This window comes from Rhinopithecus roxellana, chromosome 4, assembly GCF_007565055.1.
Source record: "Rhinopithecus roxellana isolate Shanxi Qingling chromosome 4, ASM756505v1, whole genome shotgun sequence".
In the NCBI taxonomy this organism is placed as follows: Eukaryota; Metazoa; Chordata; class Mammalia; order Primates; family Cercopithecidae; genus Rhinopithecus; species Rhinopithecus roxellana.
This window is the reverse complement of record NC_044552.1, coordinates 125723539-125739452: the sequence shown is the minus strand read 5'-3', so window position 1 is coordinate 125739452 and position 15914 is coordinate 125723539.

The window sequence follows — 15914 nt, the reverse complement described above, 5'->3', positions numbered from 1 at the left end:
CTAAGATCACAGCAGACTGAAAAAGATAGAGACACGAAAACCCTTCAAAAAATGAATGAATCCTGGAGCTGGTGTCTGGAAAAGATTAACAGAATAGATAGACCACTAGCCAGAATAATAAAGAAGAAAAGAGAGAAGAATCAAGTAGACACAATAAAAAATGATAAAGGGAAGATCACCACTGATTACACAGAAATACAAACTACCATCAGAGAATACTATAAACACCTCTACGCAAATAAACTAGAAAATCTAGAAGAAATGGATAAATTCCTGGACACAAACACCCTCCCAAGACTGAACCAGGAAGAAGTCGAATCCCTGCATAGACCAATAACAAGTTGTGAAATTGAGGTAGTAATTAATAGCCTATAAACCAAAAAAAAGCCCAGGACTAGATGAATTCACAGCCAAATTCTACCAGAGGTACAAAGAGAAGCTGGTACCATTCCTTCTGAAACTATTCCTAATAATAGAAAAAGAGGGACTCCTCCCTAACTAATTTTATGAGGTCAGCATCATCCTGATACCAAGACCTGGCAGAGACACACACACAAAAAAGAAAATTTCAGGCCAACATTCCTGATGAACATCAATGCAAAATCCTCAGTTTAATACTGGCAAACTGAATCCAGCAGCACATCCAGTAAGGGTAGGGTAATCAATTGAGTGCCCACCTCAGACTCATTGGACAAGGTCGGTTCCAATATGGGATGGCTGATAGGAGGTTTGTGATTACTGTGGCACCCCAGAATGATATTTGGCCTCATGGGAGTATTTAGCCTATGAAGGCTACTGCTATAGTTATGAGTAAAGGATAATGCCAATATTTCAGGTTTCTAGGAGGAGGAATGAGCCATAGTAAAGGCCTCAGCCAAAAATCTTGTCCACCACGGTCAAGTCAGCTTCCTCCCTGGGATGCAAGGCTAATTCAACATATGCAAATCAATAAATGTAATCCATCACATAAACAGAACCAAAGACAAAAACCACATGATTATCTCAATAGATACAGAAAAGGCCTTCAATAAAATTTAACACCCCTTCATGCTAAACACACTCAATAAATTAGGTTTTGATGGAAAGTATCTCAAAATAGTAAGAGTTATTTATGACAAACTCAGCCAAAATCATACTGAATGAGCAAAAGCTGGAAGCATTCCCTTAGAAAACTGGCACAAGACAAGGATGCCCTCTCTCACCACTCCTATTCAACATAGTATTGGAATTTCTGACCAGGGCAATCAGGCAAGAGAAAGAAAGAAAGGGTATTCAAAGAGGAAGAGAGAAAGTCAAATTATCTCTGTTTGCAGAAGACATGATTGCATATTTAGAAAACCCCATCATCTCAGGCCATAATCTCCTTAAGCTGATAAGCAACTTGAGCTAAGTCTCAGGATACAAAATCAATCTGCAAAAATCACAAGAAATCCTGTACACAAATAATAGACAATCAAAGAGCCAAATCATAAGTAATCATTCACAATTGCTACAAAAAGAATAAAACACCTAGGAATAAACTTACAAGGGATCAGAAGGACCTCCTTCAAGGAGAACTACAAACCACTGATCAAGGAAATAAGAGAGGATACAAAGGAATGGAAAGACATTTCATGCTCATGGATAGGAAGAATCAATATCGTGAAAATGGCCATACTAACCAAAGTAATTTATAGATTCAATGCTATTCCTATCAAGCTACCATTGACTTTCTTCACAGCATTAGAAAAACCTACATTAAATTTCATATGTAACCAAAAAAGAGCCCATATAGCCAACACAATCCTAAGCAAAAAGAACAAAGCTGGCATCACGCTACCTGACTTCAAACTACACTACAAGGCTACAGTAACCAAAACAGCATGGTACTGGTACCAAAACAGATATACAGACCAATGGAACAGAACAGAGGCCTCAGAAATAACACTACACATCTACAACCATCTGATCTTTGACAAACCTGACAAAAACAAGCAATGAGGAAAGGATTCCCTATTTAATAAATGATGTTGGGAAAACTGGCTAGCCATATGCAGAAAACAAACTGCACCCCTTTCTTACGCCTTATACAAAAATCAACTCAAGATGGATTAAAGATTTTAATGTAAGTCCTAAAATCATAAAAAACACTAGAAGAAAAGCTAGGAAATACCATTCAGGACATAGGCATGGGCAAAGGCTTCATGACTAAAATACCAAAAGTAAGGCAACAGAAGCCAAAATTGACAAATGGGATCAAATTAAACTAAAGAGCTTCTGCACGGCAAAAGAAACTATCATCAGAGTGAACAGGCAACCTACAGAATGGGAGAAAATTTTTGTAATCTATCTATCTGACAAAGGGTTAATATCCAGAATCTACAAGGAACTTAAAAAAAAATTTACAAGGAAAAAAAAACCAACCCCATCAAAAAGTGGGCAAAGGATATGAACAGACACTTCAAAAGAAGACATCTTTGTGGCCAACAATCATATGAAAAAAAGCTCATCATCACTGGTCATTAAAGAAATGCAAACCAAAACCACAGTGAGATGCCATCTCATGCCAATTAGAATGCCGATGGATAAAAAGTCAGGAAACAATAGATGCTGGAGGGAATGTGGAGAAATAGGAACACTTTTACAATGTTGGTGGGAGTGTAAATTAGTTCAACCCTTGTGGAAGACAGTGTGGCAATTCCTCAAGGATCTAGAACCAGAAATACCATTTGACCCAGCAATCCCATTACTGGGTATATACCCAAAAGATTATCAATCATTCTACTATAAAGACACATGCACACGTATGTTTATTGCAGCACTATTCACAATGGAAAAGACTTGGAGCCAACTCAAATGCCCATCAATGATAGACTGGATAAAGCAAATGTGGCACATACACACCATGGAATACTAGGCAGCCATAAAAAGGATGAGTTCATGTCCTTTGCAGGGACATGGATGAAGCTGGAAACCATCATCCTCAGTAAACTAACCCAGGAACAGAAAACCAAACACCACATGTTCTCACTCATAAGTGGGAGTTGAACAATGAGCACATATGGGCACAGGGAGGGAACATCACACAAACAGGGGCCTGTCAGGGGGTGGGGGGCAAGGGCAGGGATAGCATTAGGATAAATACCTAATGTAGGTGACAGGTTGATGGGTACAGCAAACAACCGTGGCACATACCTATATAACAAACCTGCACGTTCTGCACATGTATCCCAGAACTTAAAGTATAATAAATAAATAAATAAATAAATAAATAAATAAATAAATAAATAAATAAATAAAATGAATAGGCATATGTCATACGTGTTCCAAAAAGGTTATTTTTGCCTATAGTCTGCAAGCCAAAATGACTGGGAGTCTGATAATTTTCTGTCTTTCAAAATTATAAAATTAAAATTCTCTATTACAAACTAAAGTTTTTCAACAGAGACAGAGACTAAGGAGACTTGTCAGGAGAAAAGACTGGAGCAAAAGACATGCATGATCACTCAGGCCCTTCTTGTATACCACCATTTAGCCTTCTCTACAGGCCTAAGAGTTAAATATGTTCAATGTGAAGCAGCAGCTGGAATGGATGCAGCCTGGAGTTACAGATTAGATTATTGCTTTAACGTGTCATAGAGCAGCAGCCTTTACACTGGAGACTAGAGCTATAGAGCAAGGCACAGAGGCAGATAGCAAGCTGACAGATAATCTAAAACATGCATGAAATGAAAATACTTCTGCACAGCATAGGAAACAGTCATCAGAGAGAAGAGACAGCTTAAGGAATGGGAGAAATTATTTGTAAACTACACATTTGATAAGGGGTTAATATCCAAAGTATATAAGAAAGTAAATTTAAAAACACCTTAATAGCAAGGAAGCAAATAGTCTGATCCAAAAAAATGGTCAAAGGATCTAAGTAGACATTTTTCAAAGGAAGATATACAAATGGCTAACAAGTATACAAAGAAATGATCAACATACTCATCATCAGGGAAATACAAATTGAAACCACAATGAGATATCACCTGATACCCAGTAGGATGACTATTATCAAAAAAACAAAAGATAACAAGTGTTGGTGAGGATGTGAAGAAATGAGAATGCTTGCACACTGTTGATAAGAATGTAAGTTAGTACAGATATTATGAGAAACACCATGGAGGTTCATCAAAAAGTTAAAAACAGAACTACCATATGACCCCACAATCCCACTTCTGGGTATATATCCAAAGGAAACAAGATCAGTATGTTAAAGAGATACCTGTACTTCCATATCCATTAAAGTGTTATTCACAATAACCAAGATAAGGAATCAACCTGTGTCCATCAACAGATGGATGAAGAAAATGTGATATACAGAAATAGATATATACACACACACATACATATGTACACATACATATATAGACATACATATAATACAATATTGTTCATCCTTAAAAATGAAAATCTTGTCATTTGCAACGATGTGGATGAAGCTGGAGGACAGGAAACTAAATTAAATTAAATAAGCCAAACATAGAAAGATAAATACTGCATGTCTTAGTCTGTTTGTGTTGCTATAAGGAAATGCCTGAGGCTCGGTAATTTATAAAGTAAATAGGTTTGTTTTAGCTCACAGCTCTACAGGCTTTACAAGAAGCATGGTGCAAGCATCTGCTTCCACTCATTGCAGAAGGTGGAGGGGAACTGGCATATGCAGAGATCACATGGTGAGAGAGGAAGGAAGAAGGGGCAGGGAGAGGCCAGGCTCTTTCTCACAATCAGCTTTCTCAGGAACTAAAAGTGAAACTACTTATTTATCTGCCCTCCCCCGCACCGAAGGGCATTAATCTATTCATCAGGGATCCTCTCCTACAACACAAACATTCTTATTAGGCCCCATCTTCAGCATTGGGGGTTAAATTTCAACACGAGATTTGGAGGGGACAACATGCAAACTATCACACTGCATGGACTCACTTCCACCTGGAATCTAAAAAATGTGAACTCAAAGAAACAGATTAGAATGGTGGTGTTCAGGGGCCACAGGGTGGAGGGAAGAGGGTTGTGGAGATATTGATCAAAGGTACAAAGTTTCAGTTAGACAGGAGGAATAAGTTCTGCAGATCTATCAAACAGTGTTGACTGTAGTTAATAATAAGGTGTATACCTGAAAATTGCTAACAGCATAGATCTTAAATGTTCTCACCACACACACACACAAAATAGCTATGTGATGTGATGGACGTGTTAATTAGCTTGACTGTGGTAAACACCTCACAATATATGCATGAATCAAAACATCATATTGTAACAACATAAATATATACAATTTTCTTTTAAATTATACTTCAGTAAAGCTGGTGGGAAAAAATCCTAGACACAAAGACTGTGTCTGAGTAATATCTCTGGTTGTGTTTTCTAATCAACAGAATTAACCAGAATTAAGTAAACAAAATGCCCATCACATTTTTAAGGCCATCATAGTATGAAAAATGCCCCCCTTGCAGCCAAAAACATCATGTGATGGTGTAGCCCTTAGACCAATCACAAAAGGCCTGAAATTGCACCTAAAGAAAAAAAAAAGTGCTAAAACTTTGCAGCTCCCAGAAAGGACATCCTTCTTCTCTCTCCTTAATACCCATCTCAGATGTGCTTGCAGACAACAATGTATGGGAGACTCTTTTGTAGTACAGAAACGGGCACTCAGAATGGCTGCCAGGACATGAACCATGAACTCTTATTGTCCAACAGGGTGGGACATGTGCTTTGAACCAACGACTACTGGGAGCTGCTTCCATTCTTCCCTCTTCCCAAATGAGTACTTATGTGATTTTTACTTCTACCATTGTGTAAGATAATGCTGGAGAGGGTGGTGAGTAATTTAACTTTTAACTGGCAATTTCTAGACCAAAAGGTAGAGAGGTTCTTGAGAGATCATGAACTCAGAACTAGATGCAGGATCTGGATGAGGCTTTGAGTTTGCTCCCTTTGGGAAGGCCCAGTGCATTTCATGTAGACATTCACACTTTTGAAGGCATATTCATGTAAAGATAGGGTATGATTAGATATAACGTTGCCAAAGGGATGTGAGGAGCTTGTTATTTGCCTACTTGGCATCTAATCCCCCTATGACATTTTTTAACAGAGTTGCAATTGAGTTTAGATATTTAGTCCTTCTTCAAGCACCCCAAGCATATGTAAATCAGTCTTAACCAACCCAAACCAAGATTGTCAATGGCGGGTTCAGGAACCCAGAGCACAACATTCTCCTGGCAAGTGTTGTTGGTTTGAGGATGGGCATATGTCCTAAGTAGACCCAATCAATTGAAGAGAAGGTCATTATAACTCATGATATGGGAGAGGCTCTTTCTCCCTCCTGCCTACTCATATATCCCTCCTTCGCTTCACCATATACCCCTTCATTTAGGAACTAGATTTTAACCCTGAGAGAAGCCTACTTATAAACACACATAGAAAGAGAGAGTGAAGAAAAGGGCAACAAATTTGAGCCAGAGAGCCATAATCATACTGTACCTGAGGCCTACATTATCTCTGGATTTCTTCATTGAGATAACACATTTCCTTATTGCTCGACACAGTTTAAACTGGGGTTTCTGTTAGTTCTGCCAAAAGCATCCTGATACACGAACTAAGTAGAAACAAGGTTTTCGGCCCAATCTCCTCTGCCTCAAAGACTGGGACAGGGAGAGTTAAACCAACACAAAGGGCACCAGGCTGCTAAACCAGAAGTTGTGCAGAGGACTGGGAACGAAGGTCATTAGGTAGTCCATTGACAGGTTGTAGAGAAATAATTTTATATTTATCTTATAGTTACTTCACATGTGGAAAATACTGCTTCCCCATGCACAGTACTGCTACAAAGTTTACTTTTAAATGATTGTGTTTATGTAAAAAGGAATCAACTTAAAGAAAATATTACAAGTCATAATATTTTCCTTGTGATGCTGTAACAAAATACCACAAACTGGATGGCTTAAAACAACAGAAATTTATTCTTTCACAGTCTAGAGATCAGAAATCTGAAATTGAATTGTCAGTAGGGTCATGCCCTTCCTGGAGGATCTAGAGGAGGATTTTAATTTACCTCTCCCTAGTTTCTGGTGGTTGCCAGAATCCTTCACATTCCTTGGACTATAGATGCATCACTTCAGTCTCTATCTCCATCTTCACATGTCCTTCGTGTGTGTGTGTGTGTGTGTGTGTGTGTGTGTGTGTGTGTTGGAGTCGTCACATAACATCTTCCTCTCTGTGTGTCTTTGTCCGTATTTGTCCATATTTCCATCTTCTTGTAAGGATACTGGTCATTGGCCTAGAGTTCACTCTTACCCTGTACTACCTCATCTTCACGTGAATATACTTGCAAAGACCGTTTCCAAGCAAGGTCACATTCACACATACTGAGGATTAGGACTTTAGCATATCTTTTGGGAGGGCACAATTCAACCCACAAAACAAGGGATATTCAGAAGTCATGAAAGTGGGATATAAAGAGCATTTTGAAACTCTGAGGAGACTACTACAACGGAAAGAGGGATGTATAAAGGAACCAGGACATATGTTCAGTTACACACAAACCCGTGAGCTTCAAGTCAAGCAATGTATTGTGATTTCTCACAATGTGATCAACATTTGCTAACACCCCTCTAGACTCTAACCTTAGCAAGTCATATCTGAAAATTATGTAGTCAGAACATAAAGAAATGAATCAAAATATTGATGCTGCTGGAAAAACAATCCAAAATACATGTATAGTCAGTGGTGTAGTCAAGTGGAGGCCACACACATTTTTTATATTTCTCTGAGCATTTAGCCCTCTTCTAATAATTAATGTCTCCAAGTGGAATTTAATTTCAATAATATTTCTAGCCAAAAATGACCATCCTTGTATAGTCATACATCACTTAAAGGCGAAGAAATGGTTATTAGGTGATTTAGTTGTGGTGTGAACATCATAGAATGAACTTACACAAACCTAGCCGGTTCAGCCTACTACATACCTAGGCTAGATGGTTTAGCCTGTTGCTCCTACCTAGGCTACAAACCTTTACACCATGTTACTGTACTGAATACTGTAGGCAATTGGAAGGCAATGGTAAGTATTTATGCCTCTAAACATATCTAATAATAGAAAAGGTACAGTAAATTAAAGGTATCATATTTGGGTCATAGACGCAATCCAACATTGACCAAAACATCATTATGCATCACGTGGCTATACTCGGAGAGGACTTCCACTAATCTGGGCACTATTTCCCAGTACCTACCATTAGCCTCTAATTTTTGTAGTCCCCAGCTATGTCTCCTTGCAGGAAAACAAAAGCTTATCATTTGATAATTAAGTTAATTATAGAAAGTAATTATTACATGCTATACCTCAAAAAATTTGATCTGCAATTTGTCACACAGCATAAAGGGGGAAGGACTATTAGAAAGAGTCATTTTACATTTCGAAGATCAAAATTGGGATGCTTACTATTTGAAATTGAGCAAGAAACTCTGGGGAGAAAAAATAATAATAAATCTTGTAAATGGTTTTATGAAACCCTGGAATGCTTTGGATATTAGGAAGGTTTCCCTGTCTCATTTGTTGAAGTAATAAAGTGTGAAGAAATGGTAAATCTGATTAGCCACGCTTTTCTAGTATTAATCTACAGTCTGAAAGGAAATAAAGAATATCTAAAATTTCAGTCACTGTTGTTTCCTGTGCTTAATCAGTTAAAGAAAAAAATATTCCCCAAGGTTGTTCAGAAAACGGTGATGTTCAGGTATGTGAGAAATCATTCGGAAACCCATGGACCTGTGGCCAAAGCATGTGCATTTTTCTGAATATTGTCAAAAGCAGTTTTCTCTTCACAATGTAAGGCAGAGGCTTCTTGGTTGTTTGTGAACCACCTGGTGTTCACAGACCAATGCAGGAATGCAGAAAGCTGTTTCCATGGCAATGAGACTTTCCTCCTGGCAACAACCCCTCCCCCACCTCCCATCTTTCTACACTATCAGGAGTTGAGATAGGATTTCTGCAAAGAGCAGGGATGGTGATAGAGCAAGCATTTTGTGTCTTTTATTCAATTGCATCGGCTGCATGTTTATAAGTAGTAGGTGAATCTCCTCTGCCCACATGTGGAGAGGTTCACAGACCCATTAGAATCCAACCTTCTCACATTCAAAATCACTACATCAATAGCATTTTCTTTAACATATCAGTTTATGAACAGACACTTGCTAGGTCAAAGGTCGGCAACTCCAGCCCAGAGGCCAAACCCGGCCTGCCACGTGTGTTTCTAAGCAAAGCTTTATGGGAAGACGGTCATACTCAGGCAGTTATGTACTTCCACGGATGCTTCTGTGTTTCAGTGGCAGAACTGACTAGTTGACAGGACAGACAGACATTGTATGGCCCAAAAGTCCAAAAAACATTGACTATCTGACCCTTACCTATCCTAGATGATGTGGAGCCAAAACATGGTAGAGAAGACTGCCAAATACTGAAGTAGGCACAGTAAATAGAAAGAACTAAATGAATGCTATTAACAATTCCCCTGTATCCCTCAGGCCCAGACTGTTCCGAGAAGAATCTCTTCTAAAGGTGAGACTGAAAAGATAGGAAGCCTTAGGACACACACATTTCAAGGGACAGGGAGGTGTTCTAGATAATAAGTGGAGAGCCTGTGGAGGATGGTGAAGGGACACATAAGAACCCCATGAACATGGGAAAGGACCATGCAAACTTGAGGTGCTGCTCTCATGATGAGCACACGTTCTCAACAACAGGAGGAGAGGTTTGTGAATAGCAGGAAGTAAAGTTAGGGCCACAGATACGCAGGATCTGGAAAGTCAGGCAAAGGAAATGACCTTCTACAGGGAATGAGCACCCACTAAACTAAAAAACTGATAGAATGAGAGCTTTGTTTAAGGCAAATCCAGAAAATCAGATGAAGGATTAGCTACAGAGAATGGGAGAAGGAAGAGAGGGAAGCCAGTTCATTAATATCTGTCATCTATGTTATGCTTGTTGTGTGCCAGATGCTACTCTAAGTTCCTGACATGCATTAACTCACTTAATTCTACTAACAACCTTATGAGCTAAACTACTATGATTGCTACTTTGCAGATGAGAAATCTGTGGCCAAAGTGGTTAAGTAGTCAAAGTCCTACAGATAGAAATTTGCAAAGACAGGATTTGAATCCAGATGATCTTGTTCCAGAATCCAACTTCTGTAACCAGTTACAAATTATAATCAAAGTATAAAATTTAGGTAAGAATTCAGTTAGCCTTGTTGCAGTGGCACCTGCAAGATGCTCCATAAATGTATTTGATGAGTAAATAATGAATTAAAGAAAAGACAAAAAAGGCAATAACAAGTACAAAGAGCATGAGGGAGAAGAAAAATCAATGGCACTCAGGGTCTAATATAAAAGATTCAAAGGAGAAGGAGGCATCAAAGATAATTCTAATCGTTCCCTTTTGGATGGCCAGAAGAATGATGGAATTGACACACATGAAAATAGGAGAGAAAATCAGCTCTGGGGATAAAGTGGTAAATTCAGTTTGAGATTAAACAGATGATGAATTTGATGAGATGGCAGAGCATCCAAGTGGAAACGGCCAGCAAGTCCTTGGAGGTTTAGAACCAGAACCCAGGAGGGAACTAGAGTCAAAACAACAGCGTTGGTGACCGGGCTGCATGAAAGTAATAGAGGCGACAGGGTGGTGTCTCTCTCACACTGATGGGAAAAATGAAGCTATCTTCACTATTGATATATACAATAAATAAAACAAAGAAAACCATGAGATGGTGGCAAGGTGTGAAATTGGCCTCCTGAAAAGAAGGTGGGCTGGCTCAGCGGAAATTGGAAAAGAGATGAGAATATTCATTTATGCTGAGCCTGCTACATCCCAGATGCTCTGACACTGCATTTCATGATCACAGTGAGGCTGAAACCTCCCCTCGAGAGCAGAAAAAATAGAGAGGATAAATGACTTACAGAAGGACACAGCTAGAACAGCCCGGAGCCAGGACTGAAGCTCAGGGGTCCAGTCCAAAGCCCATGCTATAAACACAACTCCAACTACAAAAGCGTCCTTCTGTGGGTTTCCCCAAATTTCCTCCAAACCCTCAGAGCCATCAGGTACTCTGCCTGACTCGGCAAACTGTTCTATAATCCTCACATCACCTTCAAGAAAAAAACCACAGTCACTGCTTAAATAGCTACCCCTCCATGGGTGTTATCCTGAAACAGCTCATTTCAGACATTGACCAATGGTTGGGGAAAATTTGGAAGAATATGCCAAAGCATTCCTAAGCCTTTGAAAAGTCACACAATAGTTTCTTCCTAGTCATTCTCATTTCTGGTTTCTGCCAGGGCGGCCCTTCCCTGAGGTAGGAAGGCACGCATGCAGAATTGGATCCAGAGCTTGGGACTTGGAAAACTGGGAATCCCAGGAATCTCTCCCTCCAAACCCTCAGTGTTTAATATAAAGATGCATAGCGATTTATTTCAAATGAAAAATATATGAGTTCCTTTGCTTTTGATTATAGATACAACAGATAATACCAAATACAATAAAGACTAAAAGGAAAAAATAAATACAAAAGGAATGATCTGTCTTTTAATTTACACTATGTCTTCATTGGTCTTGTTTACTTCAATTATCTAAACAAAGTTTATATTTAAACACCACATTAAAACTACTTTGTAATTACATGAATTCTCTTAAATGTACCTGTGCTAATTCTTTCTTTTTTCTCCAATCAAGCAGCAAGTCTCACTGATTTTCTTGAAACAAATGTCTTCCTTGATGATCTGTTTCATTTTGTAGTGAAGTCACATCAGCTCATTGTATATCTCAAATAAGTAAATTTCTTCATGCAAATACTATTGTCAATAAAGCTAAGGAAATAATTAAGAAAAATCTATCCAGAGACTGGGACTAAAGACCTGAATACCTAGCAATGAATAAATAAACGGAAGTACTGTGTCTACAGACACTCATATTAACAATAATATTATGCAGGTTAATTCCTTCTGATAGCAAATGAAACCAGGGAATAGAAAATATTTTAAACAAGCAGCTTAGCGCTTCAGATTCAGAGCAGGTCTCCAATTTCTCTTAAAATCTGAGACCTTTGCATGCTGTGGGCAAAGATTGAGCTATACAAAATTGCACAAAGCATGTAGCTTGGCATTTTTTGAACCTCATTACCCTCCATGAGAAACAGACCTAGCAGGAAGCAAAAAAGCCTTTTATATCCCTGCGTCAGGAGAGATGATTCTGGTTTATGGAAGACATGACTACTAGCCACTATGTTAAAGGCCTCTCAGCATGACGCTAAGAATATTAATACATTCCCTATCAGTCACTTCAGCTCTTGCTGTTTAACAACAGCTGCACTAAATGAAGTAGGTTAATAGGGGAATGGGGAAGGGACAATTGGCTGAGAAGGAACATCATGGAAACAACCACGAATCTATGGGTCAAGACAATTCTCTGCCAAAAGCTCACCTAGAAATATTCAAGGTTTCAAATCTAGGCTGATTCTATAACATGTACTCAAGTTTCTCGGCCTTTCTCCCCCTTTAAAAAGAGGGATAGTAATTTTGTGAGCTATGGAAACCATCTTTCTTTTCCTAATACCTATTTCAAGTCTGAATCCCAGCAACCACCAGTTATATTTTTCTACTCTTTACCTAAGACAATTCCAGGTCCCGATGTTGGGGTAGCCGTCCCTAGCACTCCTAGGTAAAGTTATACCATACTTTTGTCTGGGTTTCAATAGTGTTATGTAATCTACTACTACTTTTATCACCGTTCTATCAGCATCTACCAACATATCTTCACTTCTAGGCTGTGAGTGCCTTAGGGCAGGAACCTATATACTCTTTATCCAATACAGTGCACAGGCATGGGACACTTTCTCAGGCATTCTCCCAGCCCTAGACCAACAGCCACTCTTTCCTCCTCTAGGGGGTTGAATAGTGTACCCCAAAATTCATATACTCCCTGAGCCTCAGAATGTGGCCTTATTTGAAAATAGGGGTCTTTACAGATACAGTTAAGGTAAGGATTGAGATGAGATCATACTGGTTTAGGGTGGGCCTTAAGTCTAATGACAGTGTCCATATAAGAGACAGAAAAGGACAAACAGAAAGACACACAGAGGAGAGGTCACTGTGAAGACAGAGGAGGAGATTGGAGCGATGGTGCTACAAGCCAAGGAACACCAGGAGCCACCAGAAGCTGGAAGAGGGAAGAAAGGATACTCTCCTAGGGACTTTCAAGGGAACATGGCTCTGTTAGCACCTTGGACTTCTAGCCTCCAGAACTGCAAGAGGATAAATTTATGCTGTCTGTTGTTTTAAGACACCAAATTTGTAGTAAATTGTTTCAGCAGTTCTAGGAAACTAATAGACTTCCTGTTTCTGGAAACTGGCTTCCTACCCAAGCCACAAGGGTTTAGCCATGCTGGTGCCACAAGACTCTGATCATTACCCCCAGCCCCAGCCTCCTCGCAGTACTAGGCACTGATCTAAGCTAGGCCAACAGCATTCATTCCTTGGAAGTTTGGGGATAATGAAAGAAAAACTTTCTTTCTCCACTCTCCTATCTCATTCAAGCCTGCTGAAAGGTCATCTCATTGAAACATTCCTTGAAATCCTATCAAAATTCTACTTCTCATGACTCAACATCTTTTGCCACCTTATTTCTATCTGACTTTATATTATTTTGTACTTTTTTTTCTTTTTGTTCCCCTGATCTCGCCATAAGAATGTAGTCTTCCAAATGAGATCTAATTAAAGAGTTTCTGCACAGCAAAAGAAACCATCACCAGAGTGAACAGACAACCTACAGAAGAGGAGAACATTTTTGCAATCTATCTATCTGGCAAAGGTCTAATATCCAGACTCTAAAAGGAACTTTAAAAAAAGTTACGAGAAAAAACAACTCCATTAAAACATTAAAAAGTGGGCAAACTACATGAACAGACATTTCTCAAAAGAAGACATTCATGTGGCCAAAAAACACATGACACATGAAAAAAAGCTCAGCATCACTGATCATTAGGGAAATGCAAATCCAAACCACAATGAGACACCATCTCATGCCAGTCAGAATGGCAATTATTAAAAAGCCAAGAAATAACAAATGCTGATGAGGCTACAGACAAAAGAGGAATGCTTTTACACTGTTGGTGAGAGTATAAATTAGTTTAACCATTGTAGAAGACAGTGTGGCAATTCCTCAATGATCTAGAATCAGAAATACAATTTGACTCAGAAATCCCATTACTGGGTATTTGCCAGTAGGAATATAAATCATTCTATTATGAAAATACATGCACGCATATGTTCATTGCAGCACTATTCACAATAGCAAAGACATGGTGTCAACCCAAATGCCCATCAATGATAGACTGGATGAAGAAAATGAGGTACATGGAATACTATGCAGACACCAAAAGGAATGAAATCATGTCCTTTGCAGGGACATGGATTGACCTAGAAGTCATTATCCTCAGCAAACTAACATGGGAACAGAAAACCAAACACCACATGTTCTCGCTTATAAGTGGGAGCTGAATGATGAGAACACATGAACACATAGAAGGGAACAACACACACTGAAGCCTGTCAGGAGAAAGGCGGGAGGAGGGACAGCATCAGGAATAATAGCTAATGGATGCTGGGCCTAATACCTAGGTGATGGGTTGATCGCTGAACTGAAGAAAAGATATCAAGGCAAGAGATGACAAGCCCAAGTTTCCATCAGCATTCCAGTTCCCTGTTGTGATCTTTCCTGAGGCCTGCCATATTTCTGGCCTGAGCTTCTAAGGGACACTCTGATGAAATGTGCTCTTCTAAACTTAAGCCAGATTGAGTTGGTTTATGTTTCTTTTAACTAAACAATAAACCTAGTATACATGGCATTTAGTAGGAGCTCCAACATCTTAGAGGAAACCATAAGAGAATGAAAAACTGAATGAATAAGTGTACAAATCAACGAACCCAATATGGCACAAAACTGGGTTAGTCTTACAAGTAACTAGCATGATTTGAAAATTGTAGAAATGTATTTGCTACCCTCTAAATTCATCTTCTTACCATCAACTTGTGTGTCTGGAATTCCATCACTACAGACTTTAGGAACACTCCATTCAATATAATCTTCCTGAAAAAAGAAAAACAGGAACTACTTTAATAGATCTTAGTGGGCTAGACTCTCCTTAATGATTTATAGTTACTTTATTGAGGGACTAAGGGAAGAATCACAGACATGGGAAATGGGAGAATAGAAAGATTAATTTCAACCACTTCTCTATTTATCTGAGAGCTGGTCTAGTACTTCTGGGGAATTATGGGTTTCATGCCATGGAAGACTGATGGCATGGATAGCCCAGTGAATGGCCTCTCTGGATCCATGCCTTTTACCATGTGACTCTGTAACTTCTCTCATCAAGAGGTTTGGTCTGTTTTCCCAGTCCTTGAATCTGAGCCATCTTGTGTCGAACTGTGGCCAAAAGAATGTGGCGAAAATAACACTGTGCCTAAGCCTCATAGGGTCCTTGTGGTTCCACTATTTCTTGGAAATCCGCCACTTCCATGAAACCTCTGCTGAAGATTGAGAGAAGTGACTCAGTTCTCCCCACCACATCCCCACCTTGGCTGCAGCTGACCAGCTGACATCTGAGTGAAGCCATTCTAGCCCCCAGCTGATCTACAAACTATTCATAGTTGCATGACAGAATCTAGCCAAGCTAAGGCCAAGTTGACATTATAAACATTTATTGTTCTAATCCACCGAGTTTCGGAATGGCTCGTTGCACAGCGATAGCCAAGTGATAAACTAACATTCTATTCTGGAAATCACAAATCTGAGAATGTGTCATTTTCTAAAACCATCTGAAAGTCTTGGATTCTGATAC